General features: G+C 40.2%; 1 non-coding gene across 1 annotated transcript; it reads right to left on the minus strand.

Moving 5' to 3' along the window:
- Positions 1–1454: 1454 nt before the first annotated feature.
- On the minus strand, positions 1455–1608 carry LOC141635394 (5.8S ribosomal RNA). Its single transcript, XR_012540087.1, has one exon. It is a non-coding gene; the product is annotated as a 5.8S ribosomal RNA (ribosomal RNA).
- Positions 1609–21066: the final 19458 nt, after the last annotated feature.

Raw genomic sequence — 21066 nt, forward strand, 5'->3', positions numbered from 1 at the left:
GAGCAAAGGTTACTGGCTCAGTTTCACTTATAATATTGGCTAAGGATTGTATATACTCTTCAGAGAAATCAACTAGGTCTTTAAATACAGCAGTGCACACAAGATTTGATTTATGTAAATTCTGCTGTGGTATTCCTGATTGTACAGGCAGATGAAACCCTATGAGCCTAGAAGACAACTGTCTTGGCCTATCAGATTGCTTGATGTTACCAGGAGGAATTTGAGGTTTCGTGGTTACAGTTGGGACATTATTTGGAATGTTCTGGTTTGAGTTTGGAAAACAGTTGTTGTATCAGTAGTAGAAATGTCAGTAATAGACCTTCTTTCTTTTATAATAATGCCATTATTTGGAGGAGCTTCAGTATTATTAGGATCTTGATTGCTGAGAGATGAATTCTGAGAAGTAGTCTGGTTATTGAGTGTACACGTTTTTGGTTTGGTTAACGCATCTAGTAAACCTGCTTCATTATGAAATATATCCACCAAGGAATCCTCTTCAGTAGTTTTATATGTCTGCTGTTTAAAAGGAAAGACATCTTCTTGAAAGATGACATCTCTAGCCACAATGGTAACGTGTTAATCCATATCATACAACTGGTGCATAACATAAGCAACCAAAAACCTTTAATTCATTATAAACTGGTTGTTTGCCAAACAAGACTTCAAATGGAGTTTTCGATCCCCAAATAGCTGTTGGCATTTTATTAATAAGGGAAGTAGCAGTAAGAACACTGTCTCCCCAAAATTTAATTGGCGGACCAGCTTAACACCGTTCCACATCCGACCAGGGCGCATCGCCGGCCCTCATCCGCTTCCCTCCTGACAATTTAAATTACTCTTTGACTCTCTTTTCAAAGTCCTTTTCATCTTCCCTCGCGGTACTTGTTCGCTATCGGTCACTTGCCTGTATTTAGCCTTAGACGGAATTTACCGCCCGTTTGGGGCTGCATTCTCAAACAACCCGACTAGGTGATAACGCCTCGTCGAGCGACAGGGTCCGGGCACAACGAGGCTCTCACCCTCTCTGGCGCCCCTTTCCAGGGGACTTGAGACCGGTCCTCCGCAGAGGACACTTCTCTAGACTACAATTCAGATGGCAAAGCCGCCCGATTTTAAAGCTGGGCTATTCCCGGTTCACTCGCCGTTACTAGGGGTATCCTTGTAAGTTTATTTTCCTCTACTTATTGATATGCTTAAATTCAGCGGGTAGCCCCGCCTGAACTGGGGTCGCAACGATTTGGTTGCAACAAGACAACGTCAAAGGGTCCTTTGAGCTCACGTTGGCACCGCGACACGCGACGTGTTGCTTGCTCGGCCAAGGCCTTGTTCACCACCTATCGCTGCGGCATCCCGATGCCGAGGACTCCGATTTTAGGCCAGCCGCGACCGGGGAGTCACGGGAGACCATCCTTCATCCCCTCCACTCGGGGTGTATTTGGGAGAGACGCGATGCATGATGCCCAGGCAGACGTGCCCTCAGCTGAAGTTTCGGGCGCAACTTGAGTTCAAAAACTCGGTGGTTCACGGGATTCTGCAATTCACACCAAGTATCGCATTTCGATACGTTCTTCATCGATGCGAGAGCCGAGATATCCATTGCCGAGAGTCATTTATTTTTAAGACATGACACCGCTCCAACGCCCGGCTCACCGGGCAGCAGGAGAACACATATATAAAGTTTGTATTCCTTGACTCATTACGCGACGGGGTTCGTTGTTTTGCCGGGAAACAGGCCACAGGTGAGCTCTCCCCGGCTTGGGTTAGGGACGGGCCGGCACACGAGGCACTGAGCGACGCCTCAACACCCACGAGGTTGAACATTTTCACGTGTCACTCTGCTGGGCAGGTTTCGACAATGATACTTCCGCAGGTTCACCTACGAAAAACTTGTTACGACTTCTCCTTCCTCTAAATGATAAGGTTCAGTGAACTACTCGCGACGTCTTCGGTGGCGAACCGCCCACATCGCCGCGATCCGAACACTTCACTGGACCATTCAATCGGCAGAAGCGACGGGCGGTGTGTACAAAGGCAGGGACGTAGTCAACGCGATATAATGACTCGCGCTTACTAGAAATTCCTCGTTGAAGACCAACAATTGCAATGATCTATCCCCATCACGATGAAATTTAAAAGATTACTCGGGCCTATCGGCCAAGGTTATAGACTCGTTAAATACAACAGTGTAGCGCGAGTGCGGCCCAGAACATCTAAGGGCATCACAGACCTATTATTGCCTCAAACTTCCGTGGCCTGGAAGGCCATAGTCTCTTTAAGAAGCTAGCTGTGAAGGAGGCCCTCCGCATAGTTAGTTAGCAGGCTGAGGTCTCGTACGTTAACGGAATTAACCAGACAAATCGCTCCACCAACTAAGAACGGCCATGCATCACCACCCATAGAATCAAGAAATTGCTCTCAATCTGTCAATGCTTACTATGTCTGGACCTGGTAAGTTTCCCCGTTGACACGGCTGTTGCAACTCTATCAAAAATAAACCAACCGGCTCTAACTAATGTAGCAGAGGGAAGTCGGGTATCGTACTCTACATAGAGGCGGTCACTATCTACTTGTTATCTAGTCTGTCTACGGTCACAAAATGGGGGTTTCATTGACTTGTTTTGACTAAACTAATGAACGAAATTAAAGGCAATAAAAGAAGTAACAATTAAAATTAAAAGGAATAAAGTAAGATGTGATCAAATAAAGAGAAAGATGCCAGGGTGTTGGTTCACCATGATATTACACAAATCAGCTAAAGGTAAGGTCAGTCAGTCTGATGTGAGAAGGGTAGTAGAAAGGTCCTTCCGGTCCCCTATCCGCCCTAGATTCTTCCTAAATAGCTTCCGCTCTGATTACGGTTGTCTATTGTTTATAACAGGTCTGTTCATTCCAATCTTCCGATCTAGGTATGAATTTAACCGGGTAAATTAATTCAGTTGCGTTCACTCAACTTAATAAGTACTGTTATATTGCTATAAAACAATTCTCACAACAGAAACCTCCTAAACTAATTAAAGCATCATTGTTTTACTATCACGTGGCTCCCCTAATCCTAGCATTAAGTAATTTAGCTACTCATAACGATAACTAAAACAATAACGATTAATAAAGCAACAATAAACATGGTATTAAGACGAATAAAAGGAAATTGCATAAACAAAATATGAATTCTAATAACTACAACAATTAAGAGACAATGAAATTGAGTATTGCAAAAGAGAATTGAATTAAATGAGAAGAGAGTAAAGAAATTACACAATTCAAGATCTGGAAAAATGAAAGCAAAGCAACGTTGACAAGAGTAATTAAATTCTGAAGTTAATGAAAAATTGAATGATTTAAAAAAAATCCTAAAACCTAATTAAGTCTCTCCTATTTATAGGAGAGATATTTTATTAACCTAAATACGATACTTAAGATATTAAATAAACAAGTTCACGCAAAAAAATCCCGCGTCAGATCTCAAAGTGTTCGATCGAGCACTTTTATACTTCTCGATCGAGCAACTCCCAGCAAAAACATCTCGATCGAGTATAAAAACTACTCGATCGAGGACCACCAAAAAGGAACCTCTCTATCGAACACAGCAGGGGTTCGATCGAGGACTTCTCACCATCACAAAGTACTGGATCAAGGAACTAAGCTAGCAAAACCTCTTGATCGAGTTAACTGCCACTGAACCAGCCATAGGAAGTTTGATTTAGCTTCCAGAGCGACTTCACGCATCCCAAGACAGTAATATTCTCGCTCTAATTCCTTCCATCTCCTAAATGCGAGCTAAAGGGACAGTAAAAGGCCCAATTCTGCTTCTTTCAGGTCCATTCCTGCAATTAAATATAAACGAACCAAAGTAGACTATTCGGGGCATTTCGTAGCCTAAAACTATGAGAATTGCATAGAAATGCGTGCAAATAAGGCTTAAAAAGACTATATAAAATGCACGCATCAAATCTCACCAAACCAAACCTTTGCTTGTCCCCAAGCAAACTATATGCAACTAACTAATGGAATGGAATAAAAACTCAGAGCTAGCTACAAATCGTCCACTCAAACCAATTCAATGCAAGTAAACTAACACTTATAGCAAAAACTGTCAAATGCAAATGAGTTGTAAGATGTTTATAATAATGCTGAACCGTCGACCTTGCAAGACCTTTAAAAATGGACTCTTACGGGCCACTCTTCTCTCATGAAGCAAAGGGTAAGCAAGTATATGTAAGAGAAGAAGGAAAGTATAGTCGCTCACCTAACTACGACCCACATAAGCATGCATGCAATATAGTATGATAGACAATTATAGCTACCGTACACATACATTCCAACCAAACAAGGTCCCGTCACAGCCGAGTGCTTACAAAAATATGGAAAAGTGAGGCAATGGGTACGAAGGGGCAAAACATTTTTGGCAATGTGATGGTATAAGCCAAGCTAGTATCCTAACAAAACCAGTGAACCATATCCGCTTCTAATCCATCAAAATTAAGCACAAATGCCTTTGATTTGGCATAAAAACTCACTAAACCAAATAACCGCTCCTTATAAGATAGAATAAGAACATAGGAGTAAAACCGACATCATCATAATTCTTTTTTATTTTTTTCTTTTCTTTTCTTTCTCGGTTTTTTTTTTGCTATTTTTTCTTTTCTTTTTCATTTCTCTTTTCATTTTTCACTTTTTTTTTTTAATTCTCCTTCTCCAAAATACCAACTCCCGACTTTCAATACAAACCAAATTGGGCACTATACACAATATACCCGCAAAAACAAACTAAACTAGCTTGACAAGGCAGGCTAAGTTTAGATGTAGTTAAGGGGTCAAAAAGGCAAATTTGGCTAAATGTGGAGTTAATGGGTAAAATGGAAGAAAAGGGAAAGTAAGCGCCTCACTGCATGTGACACCAACCACTAACCCAAATATATGCAGGCAATAAGCAATTGAATTTCATACTTGTGCAAATTAATGTTACATGTTATGCAAGGAGTAACTATTCATAATCCTACATGAAACTGGTCATAAATGACACCAGTTTTAAGGCTCTAAAATCTTAGAAATTATGAGTAGGTTGGCAAAATTTCAGGTCAAGTCTATACGTTCAGCTAAATTTTAACATAAACTCGTAGACTATGCAAATGACTATGCTAAAAAGATATTTAGTTTTTTTGTAAGGCTTAAGTAAAAGGACTAAATGTAGTGCAATTTCATCATTGAAAAACACCGTTCCGACTCAACCTAAATGCAAAAATAAACGTGAAATTTTTTGATTTTTTCTAATTTTTTTTGAATTTTCAATTTTTTGAAATAAAGAAAACAATGCAAGCTGAAATGCAATAAACGTGAATGCAAAACAAATGTAAATGCAGACTCAAAGTGTGCATTATCCTCCCAAACCAAAACGGACAATGCCCTCATTGTCCTCCAGCATACACCAGTAGAATAATAGGGGAAAGGGAAAAATACAACACAAATGCAAAATAAATGAAATAAAATGAAAGGAACGAAAAATACTTACAATATATAAAATTTCCCCAAACCAGTCAGCAAACTGGGGAAGTGAGTAGCTAGCTGCTACTCGTCAACACCCTCCTTAGCCAGCCACCCGAAAGGTGGGGTCCTCCTCCTCATCTCCTCTCCTCCTAGCACGACCTCTAGCGTCTAAGTCAGCTCTAAACCTCTCCTCCCTCTCGGTTGTGTCCTCCTCGCTCTCAAGCTGAGGGTACCCCTCCGCCGGGTACCGGTAAAAGGAAGGGTGTGGCCAGCCACCTGGAACCAGACGACCTCGAAGCATGTAATACTCGTAAAGAGGGAATAAGGCTAGAGCCTGATCTCGCTCCATCCGAGGAACCCTCCTGCACATATCAAACAACAAAGCATCTCGACGCCCTTGGTCCATGACCTCGGGCGCCTCAAAAATAAGAGCTGGTACAAAATTACCCGGTAAATCCGGCTGAGGGATAGAGGGTGTAGGTGTATAGGCATGGACATGTACGCGGCCGAGGGTGTGAGCCCAGCCTCTGTAGGTTGAGACCCCTCTCCGACTTCCCTACCAGCAGGGGAAGCCCTCTTCAGCTTCCTAGAAGCGGTAGGAGTGAAGTCAAATAGGTAAGAAGGTGGAGGTGGTGGTAGTCTATTCGTCACAGTAGTCAAAGGTGAAAGACGGGCGGTAGAGAGGGTGTAGGTAAAGTCACGGATGGGGAAGTGCCTATCTTCCACGTCCTATGGTCAGCAGCTAACCAGTTCATTAAAAACATAACTGAAATATCAATGACATTATCCTTATCCAAATAATGAAGACCACGGGGAAAGTCAGGGAAAAGACGGCGGGCAATGCGAGACACTAGCCCACCACACGCTATTGTACCCGATACTTTTAACCCGATAGTGTTAAAATGCTGAGTTGTCAAGTAGGCGATGTTAAAAACAAATTGGGTACCGCTATCAATGTTCAGTTACCCGGCAATAGATAGATCAGTATTATTAATATTGTTAGGCTCATGACGACCAAAAATGATTTCTCTAAGCAGACGGAGAAAGTAACGGGCTGGGGGTAAGTGGACGTGAGAACCACGTCGCCGACCGTAGGGGATGTGTGACAATGTAGTCCAAAGCTGATGCGTGAGCTTACTAGGAGGCTCAATGCAACCACCACTAACTAAACCTAACCGTTCCCCGAACTCAGCTAAAGTCCAAGAGAAGATGGTGTTAAACAGACGGAAAGTGATGCACTTGCTCCCATGGTCAGTCGCATAGGCCGCAGGGTGAAATTCGAAAGAGCTAAAAAATTCAAAGGTCAGTGTCCTATAGGTGAGCTCTTTCAAAGTAGCTAATCCCGACATTCTCGTCCCATTGAGCAGGTCAACAACGGGCGCTAAAACTCCTAGTTTCTCTAGAAAAAGTCGACAAAGGAAACGGGTCGAGGTCATGTGATATTTCATCAAATTTAAAAAACGAGTGCGGTGGGACGGGGACAAAAATCATACCTGCGGAAACTCAGGTAGAGCTTCCGTACAAGTGTCAGCAACGTGCCTCGCAGGGGCCCGTAAAGCAGCAGCACGAAAACCCGTGTCCATCCCAGAACGTGAACCAGCAGCTGCAGTGACAGTAACGAGGGCAACAACAGTAACAACATGAGCAGTGACAGCAACGGGTGTCGACACAACATGGGTCGACACCGTAGTAGTGGTAGCAGCAGCAGTAGCCGTGGTGGCAGACGCAGCGATAGAAGCGGCAGCAAGGGCCACTGTCTGAGAAAGGGTCGAAGTCGACACAGAAACCGTCTACATTGGCTTTTCGACTCCGGTTTCTTTACTGCTATCCATAACTACACAAAAAGCAAGTTCCAATTCACGTTCAATCAACAAAATTAAATTTCCCCAAACCAATTTTCGATACCCTAATTTGTATAAAACTAAGGGAAAAATCGCATTTAAACAATAAAGAGGGGGAAAGGAACTTACTTGAGAGATCACCCAACAAAATAATCAATAAAAACCAAATAGGACTTCAAATTAATCGAATTATTTCGACTTTTTCGCAAACCCTAATGTCGAAAATCCCCCAAATTAATCAAAATTTTGAGAAGCAAATAAGGGGCAAATGGCACTAGTACAAAAAGTGCCATTGGCTTTGGTTATTTAGGCCCATTTATATCGGTTTTTGGGCGATGCTTCTGGGGGCGTTGTTTATTGCATTTATAAGAAAACATCGGTTATAAAACCGATGTTAATGGTAAAATATTACATCGGTTACAAGGTAAAACCGATGTTAATTGCATTTAAATTACATCGGTTCTGAACCAAAACCGATGTAAATATAAAATTATTTATATCAGTTATGACTAAAACCGTTGTATTTTTAATGATATTAGCATCGGTTGTACTTAGTAACCGATGTAACGTATATTAACATGCATTTCCGTTAACATCGGTTCATTTCTAAAACTGATGTAAATACTTCCTGTAATTCATTTGGGCAATACGGATTGAATAATTTACACCCGCAACTAAATATTGCATATAATAAAGCAGGCAACCCATAAAGTTTACGTTCTCATGCTATTAAAGACCTGCAAAATCAATAACAATAAATAACCCCAAGAAACATGAGCTTTGCTTCCAACAATTCAAACACAATTATTTATTATATACCAAAAAATATCATGTGTATTACAATTATTCCATCCATTCATAAAAGTAGTTTAAAACACAAATAACTACTACGATACAAAATGTTAAATGTTTTCAATTGCAATTTCTACGAATCAAAACCATACATTAGACGTTCTTTACACAATAAAGCGACCAAAGCTCTCGAACATCGTTCATTTGTTTAGTTGTCATTTCCGTATCTGAAATACACTACATAAAAAACATAGGATTAGGAAGAGGTAGGCACTTAAAAAAAATACGAACAATATCTATACTTACAAATTCAAATAACGTCATTACATAATAATAGTAATAATATATATAAAGACAACAAAGTAACAAATATTAGGAACTACACTTTTTGAGGGTGTAACTATTACTACTACTACTGCTACTATAACTACTGTTTTTCAGTTTTTTACTTTGTTAGTATGTCGCTAAGTTCTTAAAGAGCTTCAGCCTGTGCAAATATTACTACTACTACTACTACTACTACTACTACTACTACTACTATTGCTACTATTTTTCAGTTTTTGACGTTGTACGTGTTGTTCAGCTAGAACTGATTTATGTCGTGCTTGCTTGATGGGACTTTGTTAGTGTTCGGGGTAGTTACCTACCAAATGTATGACTCCAACTCTCAGAGTACGTTATTACATATAAAACCAAAATATACTAGTACGTAACCATGCCGTTAACAAAATACATATAATTTAGGGTTCAGTATTTGGGGAAAACCAAAACAGTTTGAGAGAATAATCGAGATACCTAAAACACACTACATAGAAATGGAGGATAATGGTTATACAAAAGTGCAAATGGTACAAGAAACTAAAAAAAAATTTATTGAGAGAATAGATCGAGATACCTTTTCAATGTCTTGCTTTGATTATGTGTACTGTACAGTAGTATCATACATCCACTTCATAACATAATAGATCCTAGCTTTACCAACAACCAACAAGCGTCCAAGCATTTATCTCTTTGATATGCGCTCCATATAGGCTCGATTCCTACAACAAGATACTCTTGTGAATGAGAGTCGCAAACTATAATAAGAACCAAGGAGTACTTAATTAGATGTAGATAACATAAAAATAAATCTTGGAAGACCACACTTATACCTGCTTTCCTCTTCAAAATATTAACATTAGAAAATGGAATAGATGACATGACTTCGTGATAAACGAAAGTAAATACTTGTCTACATTAGGACTGAAACAATGTCTGCGTCATTTGCAACTTGCAATTATAATAAAATTTTGTATATGAGAATTGGATAAGTAGATCATACATACTCGATACGGTAAAAAAATGTGGTCTTTATGCAGTTTTATTCTGATTTTACACTTAATTGCAACTTGTCATACTCTGTAAAAATTTAGAGAATCTATTACAAGCTAACCTTATATTAAAGCTAACAGCAAACTAACTGTAACACCCCATACTCCAAGTGTCTTACCAGGACCACTTAAAGCATGGGAATGCTACCATCTCGGTTACCCGAGGCAATGTATATCAAATAGACAATAAAGAAACATACTTTATTAAATATGTTTAAAGTGAAACAAGACCAAAACCAGAACAGATAAAGTAAAATACAACTGTTCCCAAAAATACTAATCCAAATAATGTAAATGAATGTTTAAGACACAGCGGAAGACTTCTAGACATGTCGTGGCAACTCAACCCAGCTATCCCATGCGCATCATCTCATACCTGATCAATAAGTGCTCACCATCCCCGAATGGATCACCACAATTTTCAAAACATTTAAACCGGGGTCAGTTACTATTTACATAAAACAATACAACAAAAGCAATACAACAATCATCCAATTTAATCATCCAATCTCCATCAAAATTCCACACACCTGACTACGCACTAAGGTGTGTAGTCCTGCCAGAATACCCATCGCAACAAGTATTCCACACCGCCAGTGGGGGACCCCAGCCGTTCCCACCTAAACCCCACTCATCTCATCCGAGCGATAACCCATGTTCCTTAATGTGCACATCCCCTCTGCGGTGGGTTCCACAGAGGGCAAATCAAGGGCGTGAAGCCACTCCCGCAAGTGACTCCACTAAGTCGAGGACGCACCTCGAGAACCACAGACAAACAATCACAGCCAAACACAAAACCAACAATCACCAATTCCAATACGATATTGACAAATGTTAATAATCAACAACCACCAACAATCCATCAACCAACCAACATGTATGTAACCAATAATGGAATAAGAAATCCTACCTGGAATAGCAATCATCAAGATCGTCACAATCAGCTAATCAACATCGTTCTTCAATAAAATCATATCTTATCAAACATACAATCATACAATCACTATCTAATAAACACAATACTCCCCAAACCCCCAATTTACCCAATTAGGGTTTCAACCAAAATCAATGAAACAACATAAAAACTATACTAGGATCTTACCCACAATACGATGGTCTCAACGGCATAAAGAACACAACGATCCGACGACTCTAGCCCTTAGGATTTGATAGCAATGAGAGAGAGAGAAGCAACGTAACTTTGTTTTATTATTGTGAAGTTTAGAAAAGTGTAAAAATGAAAAGAAATTGACGGATTAAGTTTATGTATCCTTCTCACGTTCCTATCAAAACCCGTAATAAACAACCCGTAAAACCAACTTACTCGATCGAGTAAGTAACTTACTCGATCGAGTGACCCTTACTCGATCAAGTCCCCAACTTACTCGATTGAGTACCCATTAACAGAACAATGTTTCGTAAACCAAACATACTTACTCGACATAGTAAGCCCCACTCGATAGTGTACCCAAAGACATAGAAAACCGTAGTATTACAGTCTTCCCTCCTTAAAACGAACTTCGTCCCCGAAGTTCAAACCCAACCTATAAAACATGGACTCTTAACACCAGCTCCACCAACTATGCCTACCTCCACAACATGGGTCACGATATTGTATCCACCATATTATAGTCTATCAACACTAACTCCATACTTTTCCAAATATCATCCACCAACATCGCTAGCTTCGTCTCACTACATATTATCCACTAGAAAATCCAATATCAAGACACTCATAAACATTAAACGGAATGTTACATTCTACCACCCTTAAAAGGAACTTCGTCCTCGAAGTTTACTCCCACTCATAACATCATCATCCAACTGTCAACACTATCGAACTCATAATCATTTTCATCCAACTGTCAACACTATCGAAGTATTCTCACACTCCTAAACATCACACTACTACAAGCACGTCTATTACCTTTAACGATATCAACCACAATACAAATCCATTCTTTATTCTCCACTAAGACTCAAACTTTTAAATCTACTACAACATGTACAACCATTAAACTCTCTTTGTCGTATCCTACTCCTCTTAAGATAAATGTTTCGTCCTCGTAACTCACTAATACTAAATCTTTTGCTATACTTTCCAAAATCCTCATCACCACCGCATGTCAACGATAACCGACTATAACCTGAACACCTACAACCATTCTTATGTACAGGTCTTTCTTCCTCTAACAGTCATCATTCCTCAATTCATTTTGCACCCCATCTAATCTATACCATAAAATCTTCCGCAAAATCACCACACCAACTCTTCAACATTACCGCAAATCGACATACTCTTCTATTGTGACACACACTCTCACTAGACCCACTCACTAGACCCTTATGCTCTCTCTTGTATTACCACAAGCTCATCAAAAACTTAACATGATACTAATTTCCAACCACCTGTAGCTTCTAGATCAGTACAACACATGTTCCAGAATCACTTACCATTACTATGTCAACCAATGCCTCCTCTAAAAGAAGATCACAAGTACTCCAACATCCTCTCGCAATTGTGTCCCATCAACGAGATATCACTATACCATGACAACAACGGAAACATACACAACTCTCTTCCATATCATAGTCTACCCTCACTCCCAAGATGAAACTGGTAAGATACATCAATAAACAAAACAACCGTCTATCTGTCCAAACCGGAACTCGGAGGAAACAACAGTAAACAAAACAACAATCTATGTATAACTGGTATGTACTTTCGAAAACTCGTATCATAAACATCCCGCCTACTCCACCACAACCGATGACGGCATCGAAACACCGCCACCAACAGCCGCACCGCAGCGCGAAAATATCCGCATCACAACACGAAGTACCGTTCCCGAATCACTACCCGAGGCACAACAACAACACCGATAGTCATCGCAACTTATACAATCCCATAAACACTAACTCAGTATAACTTCCAGGATAAGAAAACTTACTCAAAACCGCTTTACTAGATCACAACGCAACATATTATACAGAATAAACAGATAAGAACCTCATGAATATCATCCACACCATTTCACGGAATAAACATATATCATGAATACACATACAAGTATAACTAGCCATGCTAGATCACCCAAACTATCACTTTTTGAATATCATTCCATTAGGTTACCGTACCCAACATACATTACAGAACATTCAGATAACAATTGTATAACTATCACACCATACCACTTCTCGTGAGGTCAGAACCTCACACAAACATTTATACACATCATAGACCCGTAATCACATCCAACTAGTCAATCCTGATCACGTAAGTTACCACTAGATAAAGGTTATCTCTCGCCCGAGCTTAAACTCGCATGTCCTTCATAAGACATTCTCCCATTCGTATAACTATCACCTCCTGACAGATGTAACCATACCACTAATACTCAACTACTAGCAACGACCTCCTATAACCACATCTTATACCCCCTCACAACTATATATATCAATTAGGTCTCTATAAAATCAACCTCTTTAGAATGGCTATCTTTCCTGCTGTAGATACCCGTATCCGTCGATATTGGAATTTATAGAGAACCCGACAAACACCCGATGATGATAGGACACATGTATTCTTTAGTTGTCACTGTCATTATTTGGAGCTCGTTTTACGATGTAGAATGGGCGTCGTCGATGAAGTATTTTATTAATTTAAATGATATTTAAATTAATGTTTTTAAGTGAATTCATTCTGTTAATTTAAATGATATTTAAATTAATGTTTTTTTAGTGAGTTCATTTTATTATTTTAAATGATATTTAAATTATGGTTTTTTGAGGTGAATTCAATTTATTTTATTTTATTTTGAATTTATTTTCTTAAGTTTATTTTATTGAAAATAAAATAAATAATTGATTTGAAAAATCATTTTATGAGTATATTTGGTTTGAAAAATAATTTATTTTAATGTGTTATTTGATTTGAAAAATCGATTTGAAAATCGAAAAGAACTCGTTTTGAACATGTGTTTTTGAGCTCGATTTTAGCTCGGTTTTTGAGCCCGTTTTCTTTACGAGTTGGCACGAATGTCGAGTACACTAACCAACCTAAGCCTCTACCCATCCAACCCAGTTCGAACCCCCATATCCACGGCCCAAACCATGCCCCAAATCACCCCCAACCAGCCCGCAAAACACGAAACAGCCCCCCTGTTTTGCAGCTCAATCCCGAGCCCAAAACCCGCTCCAAATACCACCAAAACCCGTACCCATTAACCCTAACCCATACCCTAGTATCCTACCCATATTACCCTAGCTTAATCACCAAGAAAACCCCTCTCAAACCCTCACAAAAGCTGCTGGACAGCAGCTATGCGTGAGCAGGCCCGACTGCCTCTCCCTCTCTTTTACCCTACTTTAACTCCTTATAAATACCACCCCTTCACCATACATTCATTCCTCTAAGTTCTCCATACATACTACCTTCACTCACAAGCTTAAAACCTCAGAAACAAACCCTAATTGCCTCTCAAAAACCCTCCACAAAACCGACATCCAAACTGGAACAGTTTGTGTGTCCTCTTCGAAAAACAATTCGTTCCTCCTTCAAACCTCCGTCAAAACTCGAGTTTCTTGTTCCTAATTAACCACATAACATCCATATACATATTAGACAAAGATTTACGAGCCAAATTGCCCTTGAGAGTACACGAAATCCCTCGAAAAACAGAGTGTTATACACTCTGTTTTCGCGGTTTGTTCTTGTCTGTCCAGTTCTGTTTGTGCTCGTTTTTCGTGCCCAATAACCCAAAACGAGCAGGGGTTGCTTTAAGATCTCTGTTCTCCTCTCTTTCTAGTTTTCAAAACATCTTTTAAATCGAATTTTCATCGTGAAACGAGGGAGAAATCATCGTTTGAAAGTTGCTGTCCAGATTTGCCAAAAACGCGTGTTTGCTTTGATTCTTCGTCGACGACGGCCTCTCGAGATAAAATCTACCATCGATTACGACCCAAGACGGTGTCAACGATACATGTAGGTTGAGGGTGCATCAAATCCTCCTCTTTCTCCTCTTTTATTTCGTTTTTTATGTTTGTTTTTCTTATAGTTTATTTTTGTTTGTTTATCGCTTTTATTTATCGTTTAAATTAACTATGAAACTAGTTTAGTCCGAGTATGAGTTAAAGTACAACCATGAACACCCGCGTTGACTTGAGATGGGAAAATAAACCGCTACTTCAGTCGGTCGTACACCCCCGTCTCATTTACATATCCTCGTGTTCAAGGTAGGGCATTAATAAAACGAGTTCTAACTTCGCTCTTCGCTTTTGACCCCTCTTTTGTTTAGTGTGATTCGACCCACCTTAGGACCCGTCACATGTTAGTATGACCTCTGATTGTTAACATATAACTCATTTAGATGACATTAGATCAATTTGATAACCTAATTAGACACATTAGGGTACATCGACATAGCTTTAAAAACCGATTAACAATTTCAGAACTTAATTGAATTCATCTTCCCTTTCACTAATTTTTCTCGCTAGCATGGAAGTGCGTGCTTAACACCTTTCCATTTGCACTCGTTGACGATTTAGAATTGTACCTAACCTAGTTCGTATTTATTTAATTCAATTTGTAATTAATTAACCTTTAATTTGTTTTATTTATTTCTAATTTTTTTAAAAGTCGTTTTAATTATCTTTTATGGTTCAAAATCTGTAAATTTAATTTAATGAATTTTTTCGTAATTTATTTTACTGATTTCGTAATTAAAACATAATTAACTTTGCTTTTCTCCAAAAACCGTGCCTTGCACGGGTCTGTCTGACTTCTGATCCGTGCACTGCACGGGTCTGCCAGTTTTAGTTTCTTTTCTTCTTTTGTTTCTTTAATTGTTTACTAATCCTATTTTAATAAATATGGATTGGTGAATAATTTTAATAAGTTGGGTTCAATTTAATTAATAAGTTGTACCTAATTTATTTCAAGCCTTTGTACTTATTTATTTTAATTTAATTAGTTTAATTCTAATCTAATTTGTTTATTAACTAATAATTCGGCTAACATCTTTAATTAGTCTAACTTAGCTTTAGCTTTTTTGTTTACATTTGTTTCGGTTATTAAGACTTAATAATTTAAGTTGTATTTTGTTAGTTTGTATTGTAATCTGAGTCAAAGTAATTACGATAGTTGTTGTAATTAGATTGAGTTGTAATTTATTTCTCGTTGTGTCGGCATGAAATGCCCGGGTTGTAATAGGATAGATCCCAATGGCTCCCCCATTCCTCCTAAGCCGTGTTTGCGCATCTTTTATTTCAAATCAACCAACATGCTAAAACAACTTTGACAAAGTTAGTATTCATGCATTAAACGACATAGAAATTGTTGTCACATGTTAGGGTTTTAAAACGATGTTTGCATATCATATATCGTAGTAGCTATGACCTTGTTTGAACTCCGACACTTGACTTAGTAGAGGCCGTTATCGACGGGCGGGGTTAGGTGTCCTTGTGGGCTTCCTAACACGTACCCTCACCCCTTACTCAAGATCTATGGTTTGTGGATCCGTCTAAATACCATTGGATTACGAGAGTCATTCAAATCGAGTGATATAGGGTACAAGTCTTTATCTTTAATCACTCGTAGTCGATTGGCTTTATGCTTTTCGATGAAAGGTGTAAAGTTGACTTGAACGGTTCCAAGTTCCCAAAAAACTTGGTGGCGACTCTAATATGTCTTAATTCGATTCGAAAGAACCTCGAGTCGATTATGCCTAGTGTGGATCCCGCGGACGCAGTTCCCGAGGGCCTTGTCCACGATTTGGCGAATCCATTTGGGAAAAGAGGACTAGTTACACTTTGTTTCTAGGGTCTTTTCCTCCGAGGTGAAACTTGAAAAGAAAGTGTCGGAAAGTAAAACATTACTCATAGTGCTACGATTCATGCATAAACCCTTAAGGACTTGCCCGGGCCGTCCCAGCGTTTCTTCGTGATGCGTGGGGGGCGACGTCCCACTATGCTAGGAAGCTGCACATTGCTCGCTTCCACTTCACCTCGCGTGGTTCTTGATGGTGGGGACGATCTTCTAGGTACTCTACCTTAAGACACCTTGCTCTATAAGACCGCAAAAGGATGGAGGGCATAGACCTTCTTGTAGAAGACTTGCCGAGACTTAGAGATGTCTAGGAGCATACATCCTTATAACATGAGAATGACAATGTGCAAATTGTTTTCCCGAGTCTTTTCGAAATTTTCCATGTCCTTTTCGAAACCGAACTTTTGAACAACTTACTTTCAAAATAGCATGGTTTTAAAAAACGCGGAATGCTGCCCAAATAGGACTAGAATTTTCGGCCCCAAAACAAGCTTTTATAGCCGGCATGCTGCCCATTTCAAAACTCACTTTCAAATCAATCCTTCGTTTTTCAAAATCAATCCAAAATGCCTCTCGAACCTTAACCAAGCATGAAATGCGTCGAGTCGTGTCCAGGTCCTGGCCGTGTTTGGCTAGTTGTGTCTCGTCTCAAGTGTCTAGAACACGACCTTGTTGGGTCGCCCAAGCTCACCTCTTGGGCTTTGAGGCATGTGGGTCGACCTTTTGGTCTAGTATAGTCCACAAAAACGCCCAAGCTAGGCCATTTAGGGCGTTTCACCCGAACCTATGGGCTATGTTAGTCCAATCACGGGTTTGGCCACACCGAGTCCGGTTTATAACCGATTTATGACAGTTTGAGTCATGTCGTTTTGTCGCGTCTAAAATGAACCAAGGTCTAGATCCAACCGTGAGTCGAACCTTTGGTTAGTCAATCTCAAGTCGAGTCTTTGTTTGAGTCAAGTTGGTGTCGTGTCCTTAAGTGTGCAGGGGCTCGACTTTTAAATATTGATCGGTTCCGGGGTTTTCTTGTAGAAAGGCCGCCAAAAACCCGACGTCAAGCAATGGAAGATGCTATCAACAAGCTCACCGAGGCCGTGAACCTCATGATGACCCGAATGGATGCAATCGAATCTAAGCTGGGTGAAGATTCCCCTCCATCTACCCCACCTCGATCGATCCGGAGAAACGGTTCAAGTTCATCGAAGACCGTTTGAAACTCTCCAAGGGGAAGAACATTCACTATGAGAATGCTAGGGCCTATGCCCCGATTCGGGATAAGTTGCCCACGAACATGGTACTCACCGACATCCCAAAGTTCAAGGGCACCGAAGATCCGGTCCACCATGTTAAGGCCTATAAAGGGTACTTAGCATTGAAGGGAGTACCGCCGACATGCTCTCCGAAATTTTTGCCCAATCTCTCGGATGAACACCGAAGGCGTGGTTCTATAATCTTGACCTTAAGAACTTCCCCACTTTTGAAGATATTACGGTGGAGTTCTCGTAAGCACTATCCGACAATGTTGAGATTCAAACCAACATAAGGACTTTGGAAGTAATGACAAAGAAGGAAAAAGAGGGCTTTCTTGAATTCCTCGCAAGATGGCGCCAACGAAAGCGTGAAATTAGCCAAGAAGCCTGACGAAGTCGAAATGGTAGATAAGTTCATAAAGAATCTACGACCTATTTACCGCAATGCTCTGAAATACCAGAATTTCGGCTCTTTCAAAGAATTGATAAGAATCGGGATAAAGGTAGAAGATGATGTCATAAGGGCAGAGGCTGAAAAGCCGAAAGGGTACCAAGGGGCCTCATCGTCTAAGGGCAAGGCCCCAGCAACGACCCATATTGATGAAGCCATCAATCTCTTAGAAGGGCAATCGAAGAAGTCGCAACGCCACATACCTAGGGCATTCACCGATATCGGATGCACTTATACATACGCTCTCTAAAGGCTCATAGCCCAAGGAAAGCTGAAGCCTATTGGTCCAACTCCGGACCCTCCTGCTGATCAACAAGGTAAATGGTATAAACCAAATGCCTACTGTGCCTTTCATCAAGGGAAAGGCCATGATACTGAAAGGTGCTATCGACTAAAGCACGAAATTCAAGACATGATTGAGAACGGAACGCTCCCAATCCCAGCCATTAAACCCAATAACATCACCAATCCATTTGGCGATCACGCCAACTTTGTTTCTGTCGAAGACAATGTCGATTATTCTCATCTTATCCGCCCATGTCACTTGAAAGGAGTGTTTATCGGGAAGATATTTGTGGATTGCTTTGAATTCTTGCCAAACCCGAAGAATGAAATTCAAGTCGGGAGTCTTGCTCTAGAATGTACTCCTCTCGTTAACGAAGTTAATAAAAGATAATTCGATTCACCAACCTTCATCACTGGCGTAGATCCTCAGAGGATTACTTCGGGATGGAGGCCGACCATCACAGGGATCAAGGACAAGAGCCGAGCATCTAAGCTGACAGCTGAACAAGAGAAAGCTCATGACCAGATTTGAAATTATGAGTCGGGATCTGTTTTCTTATTTTAGGCGAGTCGAGTCTAGGACTTTCTTTTCCTGAAGTTGAGTCGTTTGTTCCGCGATGACCTAGGGTGTGTCTTAGGAATCGTTCTTTCGAGCCTGTTAAGCTTTTGCCATTCCAATAAAAGGTTGCAGTTTCGTTTCCCAACATGTCTTGTTTTCAATCCTCAATCATTCCGAAACATGATAAAACGCACAACACACTCAAAGGCATCCCTGGGGTAGAAATATGTCCCGTTTCAAAATGTAAGGTACAATAGGATTCCGTGTTTGATTCCTTTACCTATTCCATGTCTGGTGGTAGAAAACCTCCATCTGAACCAATGTTTATGACAAGCTTTTAGATGATTCTATGACAAACCCGGACTAGCTCCTTGTTTCCCCTATCGATGACGGAAGGCAAGCCTTTTCCCCACAAAATCATCCCATCTCGAAGAGAGAAGATATCAACCCGTTCTAACAAGGAATTGTTAGTTCTTACCCAAATTAGTTGGCGAAGCCCAGTTTTTAAGGTGTATCCGTTTATGACTAAGAGAATGAATAGAAGATCATTTTCAAAGAGAGAAAAAGATGAAAAAGAGTGAAAAAATGAAAAAAACGAAAAATGGAAAAAGATGAAAGAAAAAGAAAAAAGAAAAAAGATGTTGAAGTTTTTGCGGAATGCTTTTTGGTTGAATGTCGAAGTTACGGAAGCCAAAATCAAGTCAAGTACCCATAGTTGAGGTTCAATGGACGAAGCCCAAAAGAGTAAGTAGTGACCTCTTTACCCTCTAAGTCCTTCCTGAGACAGTTACAAGGGGATAGTCAGGAATTTTGAGAATCATTCCGCTTATTCTGTTAGTACACCCAAGCCTTTAGGATCCAGACATGGAAATTTGAACCCACATCGATTCCCAACCCATTTTTTACTCGGGTTTCATCAAACCTGAGACACCATTTCCAACCACGTTATAAGCCATAGCCCTTGGCCTTAACACCACAAAACGAACCTTCAGAATGATGGTTTACCTTGCGAACCTATTTTCACCAAGCTCCACATCCCAAAGAACTACAACCTTTTGTACCAACCCTAGACACGGGATACAACGGTACTTTACAGGCTAGAATGGGATATGACATGATACCTTAGGTGAAACCTTCGAGTGTGTACACACAATCAAAATGCCAATTTAATGCACCTTGATCGAACTACGTCGGATTTGATTTCGCTCCACGCGAATACGTAGGCAGTCCTTCAGAATAAGGGATTCAATCCACCCATCATCCAAGTTGTCATCTTGTCGGTTTATTACGGGTCTTAACCAAGTCCAAATGAAGCCACCTTTGTTTGAGTCGGTCTTAGCACTCGATGTAAGCTAGGATAAGGATATAGGTTCAGATGAATAGTATCAAGTCTCAGAATGAGCTTTATCGAACGGTTTAGGCAAAGATGCTGAGTCATATAGATGTGGGTTTGTGTTGGGAACATAAAATATGAAAAACCCGCTGAAAAGAAAGAAGGCGTGGAAGAAAAAGTAATAAAAGCCCGCTGAAAAGAAAGAAGGCGGTGGCAAGAAATGATGAATACTCGCTGAAAAGAAAGGAGGCGAGGAGAAGAGTGGCAGAATGTTCCCAACAAGAGTGATGTGTGATGTCAAACTGTTCTCATAAAATCAGTCCGTGTTTAGTGTCTGGGCGAAGCCAACGTTGTTGCTCCGTGAGTTTAATCCACCTTGTCAATGCCAAGTGATCTTGATTCCCATGTGCCCTTGGGAGCACGCCCATGCCATACGATATCTCCGTCTCAAGTCCTATGGCCTTGTAATTCCCCATTTGCCATCTTTTGGCGCCAGAATGGCCAATCTACATTTCTGTCCCCAGCAAGTCAATGATTGAATTAAAACCCGTGCACACTTACGGTTTTATTTTCCTTTTTGTTTTACGGTAGCGGGCTACGCCCACGTTGTTTACGAGTCATATGGAGTGTCTGTGTCGTATTTCATGTTCACCCTTCAAGGTTCGATTCGATTTCAAAAAAAAAAAATTTCAAAATTGCAAAATTCCAAAAACTTTTTGCGAATTGTGGATAGATGATCCAAGTAGTGGAATCTTTGTGGATCGATGATCCAATCCTTCGAAATTCAAAATTCAAGATTCAATTTTTGAAGGGCCGATGGCCCTACATTCCAAGTGATGTCAAATTCAAACTTCGGGTCGATGGCCCAGTTTTTT

This window comes from Silene latifolia, chromosome Y (genome assembly GCF_048544455.1).
Source record: "Silene latifolia isolate original U9 population chromosome Y, ASM4854445v1, whole genome shotgun sequence".
Classification (NCBI taxonomy): Eukaryota; Viridiplantae; Streptophyta; class Magnoliopsida; order Caryophyllales; family Caryophyllaceae; genus Silene; species Silene latifolia.